General features: G+C 44.8%; 1 long non-coding RNA gene across 5 annotated transcripts in view; it reads left to right on the top strand.

Annotated features, from left to right (window-relative positions):
• The first annotated feature begins 213 nt into the window (after positions 1-213).
• Positions 214-13,001, top strand: part of LOC133210351 (uncharacterized) — a 33,029-nt gene continuing 20,241 nt past the window's right edge. For all 5 annotated transcript variants that reach the window (XR_009724923.1, XR_009724921.1, XR_009724922.1 and 2 more), the window contains exons 1-2: positions 214-318; positions 9,486-9,625. This is a non-coding gene — a long non-coding RNA (uncharacterized LOC133210351). The remainder of the gene's footprint in view (positions 319-9,485; positions 9,626-13,001) is intronic.

The raw sequence follows: 13,001 nt of genomic DNA on the forward strand, positions 1-13,001 counted from the left end.
GCTGACATTGATGAAGGAATTCCTCACCACGCAACCCTTGTCCCCCGTACTGTCATGGTTAATGTGTGACTCATACACATCCTAATTTTTCCTTGCTACTATGAGACATGGAAGCTGTGATGATGATGAATAGGGCAGCTGGGGATGTGGTGTCAAATAAACTGTAGCTGCCACTGCTGAGAGGTGGTTCTGTAGCTGAGGGGTTCCTCTCCGGTTTAGGGGGTTTGGTGGCCAAGGAGAGGAGAACAGCAGAGTCTTCTACATGCAACAGCAATGTCCCACTGGTGTGGTGCAGCTCCACTGCAAGAGGCTGTGCTGGTAGGTGTAAGTATTTGCTTTGGGATGCTCATGTGTCTTCCTCCTTGTTCTCCTAGGAATAAGCTAAAGATTCAATACCTTGGTCTGGGTGGAGGGCACAGCATTCTCTAGTATGCTGCTGGTTATTTAGCATTGTTATCTCAACCAATGCCTAACTTGGATTTCATATGCAAGAGATGGACCCTGCCCTGGAGGGGAGAGGCTGAGCATTCACCATTACCCTTTTCCAGGAGTGAGCTGCAGATAAAGTACCTTGGCCAGGGTTGCATAGAGACTCTTGCAGTGGCACGAGCTGAAGGCTCATTCCACAGCCACATTCCCTCATAATTTAGGTGGTAACCTGGGAACAGAGAAAGATCTCCAAGGTAACAAGGGATCAGAAATGCCTTCCATGTTCATCTAAAGCAGGGCAGGCACCCTGGATCAGGAGAGGGTCTCAGCAGATGGACAAAGGAAGGTCTGATTGACATCTATTTCATTTTAGGATGGTGTCTGTTGTGCTTCCAGACCCCTGTGTCTCTGACATTATTGATCTGGAGATCTTTCAGACAGTTTGCTTTATTTATTTAACGTGTCTAATCCGTAAAAGAACAAATCCCATCTAGCAATGGCAGGTTGTGCTCAGAGCTGCCAGAGAGCTGAGAGTAGGCAACCAAATCTTGCAATGAGGTGATCAAAGATTTCATCAAAAATACAGAATGTTCAAGCTGTTCTGCCAGCTGGGAGACTTGTAGCAGGCTGGAATTCATGCTGCTTGAAATGCTGCAGCTTCCTTCCAAGCAAATAAAAGGACCCTATTGCCCAGCAACCTCCAAAATAGGATTAGTCATTACAAATGGGCAAATATCCCAATAGGACTGGAAGCGCAGCTCTGTGAATTAAAGGGTAATGTTTTGAAAAGACCTTACAGGCGGGTTTACATGAGGAAAAGAGCTTACAACTGCTCGTGTGTCCTAACTCCCCATGTGCCACTTCTGCACGGAGAGGTTTTGTGTAGCTAAGCCAGCCTGTTCAAGGAGCTCTTTATGAGGATTAAGAATGTCCACAAAAGAAATCAGTGCATAATAGTGCTTGCACTTCATGTTCAAGCAGTAGCTTCCATTGGAATCACGTCTCTGGGACAGACAGGCCCTCAAAGGCCTGGAGTCTAAGATGCATTTATTGGGAGTGAGTTGGGTGCTTGATAAAGTCCCAGGCTGTGCTTTATGTTTGTAAAGGTTATGTTTCTAAAGTTGGTTAGGTGCTTAAAGGTGTAAATCCCATTGGATTTGTCATAGCACTCCAGCATTTCATTCTGTTTGGAAACCATGGGCAGATAGATGGATATATATATTTAACAGAATGTCCTCCTTGGCGTCCATGCAAAGCACAGGGCATCTAAGCATGTATCAAAATATGGTCCTCTGACTTTTACATACGGTAGATGTTATTAAAGAATAGATTTTCTGAGATCTTCAGAGTCAAATCCAGATGTTTGAGAATTAATGTGATTTTTTTATTCCTTGACCTCAGGAAAATAAAGTAATAAATGCCAGATATGGGCAGCTTCTTGGCCTGAGTCCTTCCATAGTGCCCTCAGAACCTCTCACCTGTCCCTGCTGCATGCTCACTGCACTGACTGCTCTTGTTGGTCTTGTAATTGCATGTTTCCGCTGCAGATTTCAGCAGTAATAGTTTTTCCAATTGTTCCTATAAAATAAGCTATAAAATAGATTGTGGTTTTAATTGTTTAGCTTCATTCTGCAGACTAATCGTTGGACTTGAGGCATGTTACATTAAATACAGCTAAAGGTTTCATTATTCAATTGAAACTAATCTAATTAGATAGAGACAATCATTTAATTTGGTTATGAATCTAATCTCTCATCAGGAAGCTTCTCCCTGACAAAGTCCCTTGTTTCTCTTTGGGAAAAAGCCTGCCAAGGAATGAACATGGCAGGGCTATCCTGATCCCATGGATGCTGGTGGTGACTGTGGGTGTTAATGCAGTGCTGTGCAAGCCTGGCCACACTACCTACAACCCATAGGGCTCCACACTGAGCAGTATCCACTCCCTGCTGCATTTTCCCAGACTAAGGAGCTAAGTTGAGAAACATGATCAAGTAGCCAGGAAAAACTCCACCAGCCAAAGTCATTGTTAAGCTCCTGACATAAACCCAGTATTGTTGCCTTTACCATAGTTTTGATGATTTATGCCAGCATATATGAATCTTTCACTGATGTAGGTTACACTTGGAATCCAAATACTTAAAGGGAGATACTTCTTTGTATATATATATATATATATATATAGCATAATTCTACTGTTACACAGCTAAGAAATGGGTTTAAGTCTTTGTAGCTGAAGAGAAAATTAAATCTAATAGCTTATGTAACCGAATCCTGGTTTGAGTTTGGAGTTGCAGTATCACATTTTTGTTCTGCATCTTTGGCAATCGTTTTCTAAGTTAAAAGGGCCAGAAGTTCAACTTAGCATTGCTGGCTGTACAGCCCTATCCAGTTCCTGTAGCTACAGGTATGCAAAGGAAGGAGAAATAAGCCAGCATTGCACCTGGAAACATGCCACTTCCTCCTGCAGATTCTGAGTGAAGGTTCAAGGGTTCCATTAAGAGCCCATGACTGGAGGGTGAACGGTAACCAGTGTTGGTGGCTGCTGTCACATGGGAGTGGAGGCTCCTTCAGTCCTTCAGAAAGAGAAACCAATGCCTTTCTCTTGATGCTGAATAGGGTGGGTGCGCTGTTCCCAGGCAAACAGAGCTGGTAGCTCAGAACTGCAGTGGAAGCAAAACCGACTTCAGCCCAGTAGAATATTTATTGCATCTCTTCCTCCCTTAATTCAGCGAAGGAGCCAAGATTTGTCCTCTTGAGAATGTGGAGTATTAATTAACTGAAGACGGGCTGAGGAATGGATGGCTCTCCTAAGTGTTCTCCCTATGCTTTATTATCATTCTAGGCTTTTAAAACAATGGCTGTGCCAAAGAAAAGATTAGAGTGAGGTAGAGACATGGATTTTAATAACTAGACAAAATTATATCAATATACAGTGTACACAATCAGAACAGAAGAGAAATTATAAGGTATATTTGAGTAAGAGGCAATTGTGACTTGAACAGATTACTTTTATCTAATATGTTTATTGCTACATAAATATAAAGATGTATGGAACTCTATTGGTTGTATATAGGAAAGAAGTAAATATTATGTACACATATATAAATAATGTATCTCCATTTTAGTGACACATACAGATGCTCCTTTCTATCTATATATGAAAAAGAGACTCAGAGCAAAAAGGATGTTTCATCCCATCAATCACTGTCCGGCTCCCCTCCACCATTTTTTGTTTGATCACTCACAGTTGTAGTACATGGAACTACAGTCTTTCTATGGAAAATAGAGATGTGAGCATCTGTACAGCAAAACCTTCCCCATCTGCCTCTGAGGTTTTGAAGGAGGAGGGTAAAGTAACATTCACGACTGGGACCCAAGAAACCTAGCCTCGGTTAATGTTAAGGAGAGGGAACAGGTAGGGAAAGGTAGAAGAATAGTTGTGAGAGCTTTCTAAGGCAAGGTGATTATGAATCTACTATCTTTATTAACTTTATTACAAAGAAAAGACAGGCTGATGTTTTTCATTATGTAGTTACCTTTGCTGATGGGACAGCAACGACTTGGCTGGACCTGTCCTATCCATCAAAATCCTTTCTCATCCCCACCCCTGCTGCTGTGGATGAAGCTATAGCATTTTGCATCCTAACCACAGTGGATATAGTTACTTGGGTGGAAGGCCCTGAGTTCCCTTAACAGTCCCAAGTAAGCATCATGACAGGCATAGTCTCAGCTTGGAGGCTGTAACAAAGCCCAGATCAAACGCATTTCCTGTGGCTTTAGCTTTGCCTGTGAGCATTTCATGTGCAACAGACCCAGGCTGGTTCTGCACGCTGCCTCCCTCATGGGGTAGGGGATTAGGTTTTACAGAACCAGAGGCATGCAGAGGGAAGCATTCCTTACCCTTGCAAGAAGGAGAGTTGATTCAGGTCAGTGCTGACGCCAAGGACTTGTAGTCTTTCCCATGGAAGAATTTCGGTTTTCCAGTAATGCTGTAATTATCACCCTGTCATGTCACAAAGCAAACAGGTTGGCAAACCTAGGTACCCAACTAAATAATCTGTGCCATAATCTAAACATATAATGGTAATTAAATCTGACAGCTTAATAAGATACTGAGATTCAAATGTACAGTAGTAATCTACAATTAAGTAATCTTTTGTAATAGCACCCTGCCAGTTTGTGAAAATTCAGGTAGAGCACTGTGTACTGCTGCAGAGCAAAAATATTGACACAGGAGAAGGCATCCAGGCAGTGATCAGCCATCCAAAGCAACCCCTACCCAACGGGGAAGGGTGCAGTGAAGGCAACAATTCATTGCAGACATTCAGTGCTGCCCCAGAGGTGCTTTTCTGTACTTGGGAAGGGCTTTTTCTCCTGGTTTGAGGGATTGTGATGCCTGATGTCTCTAATGAGGTTTTTGGCAGTCCATTGCCTAATCTCAGACACGGCTGATTAGAGCAACAGTCCATCTAGGATCCTGTTGGCGTGACTGATCTCCAGTGCTCATGTGCTCCTGAGCATAGAGGATCCATTACACAGGATCTGAACTGGAAGAAGTTCCACTTCTAGCAAAATCTTCAGTGGAGTTGAGATTGCATCACTTTGATGCTATCTGCTGCAGTCAGTAGGATCGTTAACACTCAGTTCCCCAGATGCTGTGCTAGGTAGCACAGGAAAGACTTAGACATAATGGTAAGACAAGATTAGATGTGATCAAAACACCGAAAGCAGACATGAAATTGGGGCTGATTCTACTAAATCAGGTAGCTGGTGAGAACTGGGAGGAAATGAAGACACATGCTTCTAGGAACTTCCAGATTTCCCTATTAAGTCCTTTTGGGTTTACAGTAAGTTACGGTGTATGCTTTTGCCTTCATTGCTACAGCCCATGTCCCATCTCTTCATGTACAGCCTTCCTGAAGGGAAAGGAAAAACACACCCCCCTTCCTCAAGCACCTTCTGAGAGCAAGTGGGCTGAGGGGGGGCTTTGCACCAACTCCCCCTTGTAAGCGGCACTGGTGCTCCATGGAGGGTGATGGTATTTTAGTTATGATGTCAATAAGCAGCTCCCAGGAGAGCTTTTGTTTGATCCTTTGAAGCTCTAAGTGAATGCAGTGAGCCTTGGAAAAGCAAACCAAGGCAAGAAACCTTCTAAAGGTAGGAGCCGCTTGGGGATTTTTGCACGACAGTGATGGTTTTAGGCACAGGTAGGAGGTTTCCTGCATGTGTCAGTCTGAACCATTCTACCAGGGTTTCTTTCCTTTTTATCTTTCCTTTTCCTTTCTGCTTCTGCTCGCTTCCCTCTCTCATGTTCTTACTGACTGTTCCTACAGATGCTGTTTTCCAAGCGAGAGCATTGGGGAATCAATCACAGCCATGTTATAAAAGGATCCCCATCACTACAGAGCTGAGTAAGTTATTCTTTAGGAGCAACTTTCACAGCAGCAATATGCATGCTGCATTATTTATTTACCCCAGGCCCTTTTTAGAATTCACAGGCAGCAAGCGACAAGCACGACATGTCCAAGGAACATTAAAAGGTTTGACTTAGGTGTTAATTCACTGGCTTTGAAGGAGTCAGGATGGTTTATCAGGAGAATAAATATAACAAAGTGTTACAAAGGTCTCCGTGTGTAGCAAAACTCTGAAGCATCCGTTCAGGAGAAGGATAATGTCCTTAGGGGTCTTTCGTGCTGGACTGGACCTCGGGGGATCTGAGTCCCAGTCATATGGCCTGCCTTAATCCCACTTACCCTGACATACTTCACTAAAGTAGATAAACCAGAAGCTTATTTACTTGATTTGCCTTTATTTTCAATGGAGAAAGGCACCACCAATGGCACTTCTGCCCAAATGAAATCAAGCTTGCCCTTTGGCCATGCTTTCCTCTCTTGATGAATTTAAAAAGCACTAACAGAGACTGTATGCCTAGTTTTTATGCCATGATAGAATGGGGTGAATGAATCAAGGCCTATTCTCTCTGTCTGCCTATTCCCTCCCCTTTCTGAGCCACTGGTCATGATTCTCTCCTCTTTCCCTGGATTATGGGGGTAGCTGCTGGCTTCCTTGTTTGTCCAGGTGGCTGAGGAAGAACAGAGGCTGTTCCAAACAGTCAGTGTTGTGCAGTGCCTGCTTGGGGTGCAGTGCCTGGGTGGGTCAGGGCACACCCCGAGGTGCACAGGGTGCAGGAGTTCTACTCCAGAGCCCAAATCTTTTTGTCCTCATTCCACAAGGCTCAGCCTTTCTCACCTACATTCAGAACTGAAGTAACCCATGGACTTGTGCCATGCTGCGCTTGGCTATCTTTAGTTACAAACTGGATCTGTTAATGGGGAACACGTGTACCAGTTAACTGGCTACTGGTCACACAGCAATCAGTGTCACACCAGTGGTGTGGCTGGTACCAGTCCCAGGGAACATTTAAAGCACTGACACAGGAACGTACCCATCAGATTAACATAGCATGGTTCTGGCATCATAACTGCTCCTGGATCACTCAGGCTTTACTTGCTTGCTTTTCCATGCAATGCTTGGAAGTCCAGTATGGACTCAGCAAACATGGGGTCCTCCTTCTGCACCCAGGTTTACAGATGGAACAGGGCTGGTGAGCAGCCTTGCTCTGGAGCAGGCACTAACAATATCTTATTTATATGAAGCTCTGCTTAGTCAAAACTTGCACCTGATGAGCTGTGTCCCAGAGCAGTTAAGCACCTCAATGGGCTGTTCAGGCCTGCGTGCTCCATAGACCAAGCCACTGAGGAGCTACTGTAAGAAGAGGCACAAAACAATAAGGTAATGCTGCCTCCTCCTGAGTAGAGCTCTTGCATTTCCCAGAGTGCTGTTTGGATCTCTTGTGCTGTAGTTAAGGCATTTATTTTTGCTGTGTCCAGAAGTCTCAGGAATGTTTTGAGCTGGCTACTGAGGCCCAGCTCCTCTGAGAAGATACTGTGCAGTCAAGCTGACATCTTCAGACAGGCATTGCACCCCTGTGATTTCCCTCCAGGATGTGGTGTGTCAGTGGAGGGGAAAACATCTGCAATCTGTTGACATGACTTGGATTTTAGTCATGTCAGATCTTTGACAAAGTAATGAATTGAGCTCAGTCCCTGAGCACATGGATGCCTGCCCCTGCTGTAGTCTTGAGCAGCACAGAAATATGTTCAGAGTTACAGGGATGGGCTACGAAGCAAAATAACCCCAGGAATTTAAAACCTGGAAGCACAAAACAGCTAAACAAAACCAGCTGGAGCTTTCTTGTGATTGAGTAAGCTCCCTGTGAGTCCCTGTGGTAGACCTTGGTCTAGACAAATGCTTGCTGCTTTGCCTATCTCTAGAAACAAGCAGTGAGGGGTAATACTCGTGTGCCTTATGTTGTAAGGGCTTTGCTCCTTCCAGGCACACCAAGTGCTGACCAAGGGCCATCTGTATCACTGGTGTGTCTGACACACCAAACCAGCCACACGGTATGTACTGCTAGCTCTGTTGCTCAAAACCTGCCATCAGAGAAGCCAAGATCGTTCATACCTGCAGCTGAAGTCAGCAGGAGTTCTGCAGTCCATCTTGATGGGCCCAGGAATCAATGTGCTATCTGCTAAGCTTGACTTGCCTCTGTCACAGTTCCTCTGTGACCAGAGTGGCACACCACAGCCCCCTGAGTCCCAGAGCTGTGCTGAGGTCCCAGAGGTCTGTCCTCTAGGCAGGGACGGAGCTGACAATCACCTGAGGGCCTGTGCTGCTCTACAGGGGGCTAGGTAGGAACTTTGCCTTGAGGAGCAGCAGAGCTGTGTGTTGTAGCTGTGTTCTGATGTGCTGCTGCTTCTCCTTGCCCAGAGGTGAGGAACACAGAAAACCAAGAAATGCTAAACTGGCTGCTTTGCATCAGGCTGAATGGCAGAGCTTTGCATGGGCTTCTGCAGGCCACATCCAGCAAGCTGAGCACAGCTCAATGTGTTGAGCATCTTCTCTGAGTTGCTCAGTGGCCTTAGGCGTGTGTTGTAAGTGGTTATTCCCAGAAACAATGGATTCTAGGAGCCCTTGCCACAAGGAGACACAGACCTGGGAGAGGAAAGCAAAGTGATCTGTAAAGAAGCTGGTCCTGGACATATGTAAAGGAGAAAAAGAATGGTGTGGAGAACTAAAGTGGATCCCTTTCTATGGCTGCAAGACATGCTTTCATACCCAGCCTGTATAAGCCATCAGTGGAGTCATACTGATTAATGCTAGATGCAAGGCCAACACCGAAATCCAGGCTGGGTGAAATATCTGTATTGGGAATACATGGCTGAAGGATGACACCAGCACTGCAAGACAACAGGAGACATTAATAGTATTGGTATTCTGGCTAGTTTTAGTCATCTTTAAAAATGATGCACTCAAATGCTTCCTGACCCAAGGGGACATAATAGAAATCAGTCATTACTCACACAGAGTTAGTTGTGCTCACTCTCTATTTTTTAATGGGAAGATATGGGTTCTTGATCTCAATTCCTCTCAGTCTCCTGCTGTGCTGCTGTCATTCATCAGCATTCTTACTGGTAGTGCTGGAGTGCCAGGGCATACCTAGCATGTTCATAAGCACAGCAGGGGCCTTCTGCCTGGGGGTGCTTCGACACTTCCCTCAAAATAGAAAAGAAGATGAAGGAGGAATTGCTTTCAGGGTGGGAGGAATTCTGCAGGACTGTCTCAGCCAGTGAGAATAAGGTGGAGAAACCAGTGAAGATCCCTGTTGCAGTAGGGCAGCTGTGCCAGGGACTCTGTAACCCCAGTGTCAGTCAATAGAAATAGTAATGGTATTTCTATAAAGTCAGGAGAATAAGGGGAAGAATTAGATTGTTCCTTTCTTTTTCAAGGCAGGTAGATTAATTAGGAGCTGATGTCTTCAAGCTTAGCTTTAGGATTCTGTACCTTCTGTCTGCTATGGCACACTCTGCACACATGCTGCATGCTGTGGCTAGTGCTGGACCCAGAATAGCAAACTGGAGTTATGAACTTCTGATTCTCTATGCCTTCCCTCTGTTGCTAAGGTGTTTCCTCTTTCTTCCTTGCTTTTCCAATAGAGTTTTCACCAAATGTCTGGTTCATTAGCCAAGCTCCCAGTGGCAATTATGAGATTCCAGAGCAAGATCAGCTTTTCTCTGCTGGTCCCCCTGCAGGAGCTATCTTCTTAGACTGCTTCTTGAATTGTCTTTTTTCTGGGGTAAGTAGATGTATCATGTCCTGTCCTGTTCAGTGGCATCAGTGTATAACAAAGTCTTCCATAGCCAGGGTAAACCCACTTAAGCTAGACTTAATGATGGTCAAGGCCATGCATGTCAGAGAAAGGCACAAGAAACGCTGCAGAGATCAGTGCTGTGATTAGTTACATGGTACCCTGGGAATAATACGTGTCTATTCCTATTTGAGCAGTTTGCTCATCAGTGGGCTGCTGTGATTCCTTGGAGTAGTGGGTTCTATACACAAAAAGGCAGCTCCAAGTGACATCTCTCAATATATGCCATCAGCAGCAACTCTCTCTGTTACAGATACACACTTTCAGAGTGATTTTAGAAGTTCCTCCTGTTCCCAGCTCCAAGATATTGACAGGTTACAAAAGGTATCTAAAGCCAGCCTGGTTTATTTGCTTTTTGACAATGTGATGTTACAATCAGTCCCTCTAAGGGAACTGCAGTCACTGAAGCCAAAATTGCACTTGACACCAGCTGGGCCCTTGGTGGAAGCTCCAGCATTGATGCCAAAGGCTGAGAAGATTATGGGGTTCTGGACTCTTACGTGTTTGTGTAGAAAGGAGTTCTCTGGCTGAAGGTGCACTGGTGAGCTAGGGAGCAGGGAGTTTGCACTACCACCACTTTACCATAGCAGGCATTGAGAACTGGAACACTTAACTCTTACCTGGCCATCTGGCACCTAGGCAGAGATGCCCTGGAAATGTGGATGCTGAAAAGGTATAAACCAAATTCCACAACATGGGCCACTGCTGATGCGCTGGACCCCATCAGGTTTTCAAGGTGCTTATTTTGGTGAACTTCTGGCAGTGTGTTCTTCTAAAAACATTTGGAGCACCAAGATGAGATCCATTGCACCAAACCTGCAAGAACAGAAGGAACACAGGGATCCCCCCCAGTCACATCATCCTTTTAAGTGCTGTTAAAACAGAGTGATGCTGCCAGTGGTGATACACGTGGGTCCCACTTTGGTGCAGTTAAGGCAGGGTTGTGGCAGCAGAGCAGCAGTTCAGCTCCTGAGCTGCGTCTCCAAAACAGCCTCCTCTTTTTCTGAAAGCCCTTTCTTGCTCTTCACCCCAAATCCCAGCGCTGCAGTCAGGTTCCACACGCCTCACTCTCAGCTCATGTCCAAGGGATAGTGCTTGGGTGGCAGTTTTACAGACACTGAATAAATACAAAACAAATCTCTCCAAGGGATAAGCAGCCCAAAGGAAGTGTGTCAAGTCCAGTTAACGCTTTTCTGAGAAGGCTCCAGTGTTAGGGAAAGTATTATATTGCTGCTACTCACTGATATGTCAATCAGCCAGATGGTAATTAATGACTGCTAGTGTCAAGTGTAAAAGTAACTCAAGACATAGCATGACCTATCTTAAAGGATAAAATTTCACTCAGGCATAAGATTCCAAGTCTGTCCAGGAACAATCAGCACTCAACTCTGCTTTAAAGTAGAGGGGCACCTTTGGCTGGATGCAGTCATCCTGTAAATACAGTGAAGACGGGGAGAAATACAATATTGCTTCAAATGGCAGTATCAGGGAGGAGATGTGTGAACTAGAGAAGAAAGAGAAGGTTGGGAGCCTTCAGTGCAGTGTCACCTCCCGTTGCTGTCACTGTGAATATCTGTTGAAATATCTCCAGACACTCAGTGCAGGAGTGCTGCTTGCTTTTAGTTTGAAAGGAGACTGGCAGAAGAATCTGAATGGGAGAGTGCAGTCTGTAAAGGGGAATGTTACCCTTGGAAGCCTGAAGCAGATCCAGCATTTGCTTCAACATGACCCTTGGGGTCTCCACAGGCAGAAAACAGTTTGATGAGCATGATCATTACAGCTCAGGTACTCTAACGAGCCCTGAATTCCCTTCCTGATCCAGCTGTGGGTTCCTAAGCTGAACAGGACCAGTTTGAAAAGCATCATAGCAACGCAGGAGTCAGTGGGAGCAGGCAAGTGCTTGGTGATGGAGGAAAGTTTCCAGCCTTGCCTTTGTGTGCAGAAGCATTCCCAGAAATCTGCTTGTCTGAAGCTGTAACCAAACATCAACTGGCAAAGGAGGTAACATCTCATGGGCACGTTGCAGTAATGTTGTTCCTTTAAAGTCAGCTTCAAGACCCCTTCTAGATGCAGTGTGTTACTTCAGAGTGCACACGCACACATGCACACCTCTGTAGTTTCTCCGCCTTTCAAATTCCTGCAGTGTAACTCAGCAAAGAAAGTACAGAATGAGGGTGACATGCAAATCCTATTAATTCATCCAAGTATGGAAATGCAATCCTTTTGATGTCAAAAAGTACAGCAATGATATGTTAAAGAGCTCAGCACGCTTCTGTTAAATATGTAAAGTGCAGATTCCCCCCGAGCTGTATCACTCCTGGATAAGCCTGGACTATAGCTCCTTACTTGAAAAGACTGGGAATTACTCTAACAGCATTATACCCCTTTGCCCGACAATATGGTCAGATGTTCCTAAGCGGATTTGAGTGCAGCGTGGATTTAGTAACACCATAGCTTCTCTGAAGCTTGTTTAGGTACTTTACTCAGGCAAATGCAGGTGACAGATTCCACGAAGTGGATCTATGTAGGAAATGAGCTGCTTGAGAAAAGGTGGAAAATAAGTTATTTGATGCACTGCAGGCATCACTGATTAGAAAGCAAAAAGAGCGAGGCTCTAGACTAGGCCTTTTTTGCCTTAGATCTGAATTTGGCTAAATAAGTGTTTTAGTGTTGGACTGAATTGTCCACTTTGGGTCCTTTTCTGGTAAGAGTGGGTTTGCTTCTTCTACAGCAGGACTTCTTGCTGCAGAGCTTTAGACTTGTCTGGGATGTTCTGCTTTGGGCTCTGTTACCTGATGGAAGAACCCAATCTGTACAAGAATAGGCAAGTACACCTTATCTCAAACTGTACCATGAAGTCAGAAGGTAGTAGTTGTAACTTTGAGGTTAGGCATCTGTTTCAGGCAACCTGAATTACTTATTTTTGTCTTGGATTTAGACATTGCTGTAGGTAGCTAAGGCCATTTGAGGCAAACTGCTGTGTGGTCTGAACATGGTGCTTACTGGTGCTTGGATGAGATTCCCTTATGTTCACTTAAAATGTGATTTATCTTTACCAGGGAGCCTTCTGCATTAGAGAGCTACTGGAGCATGAAGCTAGTAATGCTGCTGAGGGCAGGGATTTCAGAGGGTTTGCAGGCAGAGAGAATCTTCTCATCTAACCTGTTCTACTCACTGATTCTTTCAATTTCAGGATTTCAGGGATTGCTTGAGCTTCAGATCTCCTGGACAGACATTTAGTCTTGATTTAAGATTTGGAGCAGTCAAGAAATTTATCACATCTTTCAGCAGCTGTTCCAGACAC

Source organism: Neopsephotus bourkii, unplaced genomic scaffold (assembly GCF_033783945.1).
Source record: "Neopsephotus bourkii isolate Nb327-2 ecotype Australia unplaced genomic scaffold, CSIRO-AGI_Nbou_v1 NB_457, whole genome shotgun sequence".
Lineage (NCBI taxonomy): Eukaryota > Metazoa > Chordata > Aves > Psittaciformes > Psittacidae > Neopsephotus > Neopsephotus bourkii.